This window comes from Physeter macrocephalus, chromosome 13 (genome assembly GCF_002837175.3).
Source record: "Physeter macrocephalus isolate SW-GA chromosome 13, ASM283717v5, whole genome shotgun sequence".
In the NCBI taxonomy this organism is placed as follows: domain Eukaryota; kingdom Metazoa; phylum Chordata; class Mammalia; order Artiodactyla; family Physeteridae; genus Physeter; species Physeter macrocephalus.
In genome coordinates, this window is record NC_041226.1 from 881,847 (window position 1) to 885,506 (window position 3,660).

Consider the following 3,660-nt stretch of genomic DNA (forward strand, 5'->3'; position numbering starts at 1 on the left):
TAGATTTTTTTTTTTTTTTTTTTTTTTTTTTTGCGGTACGCGGGCCTCTCACTGCTGTGGCCTCTCCCGTTGCGGAGCGCAGGCTCCGGACGCGCAGGCTCAGCGGCCATGGCTCACGGGCCCAGCCGCTCCGCGGCATGTGGGATCTTCCCGGACCGGGGCTCGAACCCGTGTCCCCTGCATCGGCAGGCGGACTCTTAACCACTGCGCCACCAGGGAAGCCCTAGATATAGATTTTTATAGCTCAATGGCCAGGAAGAGACCAGAAGAATGAACAAAAAACTCACAAACAAGACTGCTAGTAGTCGGGAGTGATCAAGAGCTATCTTATTACTATTAACTTTGCAAACTTCTTTTTGAGACGTTTAAAAGCCCTGGGAAAAGTGACACCATAATATCTATCCTCTCTCTCTCTCTCCCTCCCTCCCTCCCTCCCTCTCTCCCTCCCTCCCTCTCTCTCTGTCTCTCTCTGTCTCTCTCTCTCTCTCTGTCTCTCTCTGTCTCTCTCTCCCTCTCTCTCTCTCTCTGTCTCTCTCTCTCTCCATGCTGAGTGGACAAAGGGCCAGTGGTTTATGAACTCCTGCCTGGCTGGCTGAGGGCACAGTGCCCGGTACACAGTAGGCTCTCAGTACCTGCTTATGAATAAGTGATTAGTAGACTGGGTCTCGTTAGCCCTACAGGTGTGAGAAGGACGTGGACGTGGGGCTGAAAGTCAGAGGCGTAGACCTCAGGGCTGGCTCTGCCACCGACCGGCTGTGAGGTCCTGGCTCCATTCTGGTTTCACCATTTCATCTCTCCAGGCGTCCACTTCCTCTCTAAAGGGAAAGGGGAGGATTCGGTCAGGGACGGCAAACAGGCTTCCCTTCCGATGGCGGCTGCAGTCAGTTGGGGTGCTGGTGGGGGTGCCAGGTAAGAAGGCCGCTGAGGCGCCGTGGAATGGTGGTCTCGCTGGGGACTGGGCACAGGGCAGACACCTGCCATCACCGGAGTGAGTCGTCCCTAAGACCTTTCAGTTTTATGAATCTGTAACCAACAGTGTGCCTGGATTTGGCAGAAACTGAATTTTAGAATTAACTCAGGTAGCGCTGTGTAATTTCTGTGTTTTGCGTCGGAAAGCGTCTTTTCCTGTGGTTCTGGGATGCAAGAAATAAAGACTCAGAGGACTGTATCGGGGGCGTAGCCGGGATTATGGGTTAAGATAGCTTCCGCAAGTTCTCCCAACGTCTCCAGGGTGTAAAGGGAGTGCAGTATTGTTTGTCCCATTTTATAGGGAGAGGATTTGAGTCATAAGCGGTAGAATTATTGCCCTGGGTCATTTGTAGGTCTAGGCGTCTATTTGGGCCACTGAACTCACTCATGCTCTCCCTCCCAGAAAAACGGGTTCTAGCTAATTCAGCGTGCAGCCCGCCTCAGCACCGCTGGGTGGGTTCGCGTGACTCTGCCCTGGACCCTTCATCACGGCCGAGGTAATGGCCTGCGGCTGCTCCCAAGAAAGGCCTGGGTTCGTCCTGTCATCACCCAGGACTCCACCCCATCGAAACTCGATTCTGCTCAGGAGCTTTGGGGATCAAACCCAACAACCTCCTACCTTGCTCCACTTTTTTCCTTTTATGCCACGACTCGTGAGGGAACACCTACTAAGTATGTCATAAATGCTAATCGGCCACTTTGTATGTCAAAGGGATGCTCGGCCCCCGGGGAGTGACTGTCACTTGGACAAACTACACTTTAGAATGTGCGGAGGCTTTAAGATAACACTCCTGGAAGCAGCAGCGGGCACAGAAGACAACATATTAGAGTTAGATCTGAATTTCAACCTTGGTTTGACTGTTTATTACCTATATGATTGGGTTTCCTCATGAGTAAAATGGGGATAATAAGGATGGTTGTGAGAAAAAAAGGACAGAGTTACAAAAAGTACCTGTTACAACACCTGTGCATCCAGGGATCCGATAGGTGCTAGCTTCCTTCCCATTACAAAATAACTTCAAAACTTCACACAGCAAAAAGTCCCAAAGTTAAAAATACCTGGGGGGACTTCCCTGGCGGTCCAGTGGTTAAGAATCCGCCTTCCAATGCAGGGGACGCGGGTTCGATCCCTGGTCGGGGAACTAAGGTCCCACACGCCGCGGGGCAGCTGAGCCCGTGCGCCACACCTACTGAGCCCGTGCGCCACAACGGAAGAACCTGTGTGCCGCAGCTAAGACCCAACACAGCCAAAAAGAAAAACCAAAAAACTCAAGGATTATGTGAATACTTTCTTACTGTAAAATATCCAAGAAGTATGAATATAGAAAGTGTACAAAAATTAAGTAAGTAATTAATTAATTTTAAAAATGCTTGGGGTCCTTGTGTCTGGCGGTTCCAGCTTCCGTGGCAGTAAGCTGGCCCCAGAGCCGTTTAGAGCTGGCCCGGAAGCCAGGTGGACGCCGGGGATGCCGTCGGAGGAAACCATTTCAACAAACCCCCGTAAGTGGAAATCAGCCCCTTGAACAGGCGGGAGGGGGTGCTGGAAAGTCGTGTCACTTTAACACTCTGCTGAGGTGTCATCGGTGGAACGGGGAACAGGAGGACAGTTTTGGGGGAGCCCTCAGGCTGGGCGGCTGCCCCAGCCCAGCAGAGGGACATTCTGAGGGTCAGGCTGCCTTTCTGACGCAGGCCCGTCTGTCCCGGTACGGGGGCAGGTCCAGCTGTCCCAGGAGCCGGTCTGGGTGACCTTGGAGGTGTGTCCCCGAGAGTACAGGGGCCCTGCCTGAGGATGGAGGGAAAGGTGGAAACAGCACTGGCCTCGGCCCAGGCCGCGCCCCGCTCACGGCCACTTGGTCCCTGTGTGGCTCTGTCCTCTAAAGGGAACGCTTGGACCGGGTGGGCTGTGGGGTGCTCCTGCATGAAGCTCTGTGGTCTTCTCAGGCAGCGTGGATTCACGTCCCACCACATGTGCCAGGGCACATGTTGTCTGTGGTTATCACTGGTGCAGGACTAGGTGAGATTGTATCATTTTCTCTATGTATCTTTATTTTTAAAAATATTCTATCCTGCACTTAAATTGCTTATATGACTATAAAAAATTAAAATTTGCCTACCTCTTTCTCAACTCTATGTATGTTGATTTCCTAAACCGATACGTAATTTGTGTTTGAGAGAAAGAGACCGTATCTTATCTTTCTCAACTATTTCCACAAAGAAAGCGTATGCAAGACAAGGCCAAATGCCCACGGTTTCTGCCCCGACCCTAAACCTCTAAGCATTTTAGTGAGTTCTGGGGTTAGTGCGTGTAGGGGTAATAATTGCGTTATTTCAAACACTCTGTATCCCTTTGTTGACATGGATCGTTAATGACTGATTTATTCCAGCAATTTATTCGAGCTGTGTTTCCTCTGAAAAAGAAACCTGTGCTTGGGAGTCAGATACTTGAGCTTGAATCACAACGTTTTCACCCAAACCATGAGATCTGAGTCACCTCACCTGACAATGTTTTATCAATAAGCCTTGGCTTGCTTGATGGTAACAGGAATACTAATGTATTGTAAGAAAAATAAATTAATTAATGTGAATTACGATGCAAATTATTAGTTATTTTTCTGTATCTTCCATTTACAATCTTCACTAAGAATACATCAGCATCATACGTATGTTTCTACAGCCCCAACTCCAGGAACA

The 3,660-nt window shown here is 50.0% G+C and overlaps 1 long non-coding RNA gene across 1 annotated transcript; it reads left to right on the plus strand.

Moving 5' to 3' along the window:
- The first annotated feature begins 846 nt into the window (after positions 1-846).
- LOC129392686 (uncharacterized) lies at positions 847-3,429 on the plus strand. Its single transcript, XR_008619054.1, has 3 exons — positions 847-909; positions 2,369-2,469; positions 3,354-3,429. It is a non-coding gene; the product is annotated as an uncharacterized lncRNA (long non-coding RNA).
- Positions 3,430-3,660: the final 231 nt, after the last annotated feature.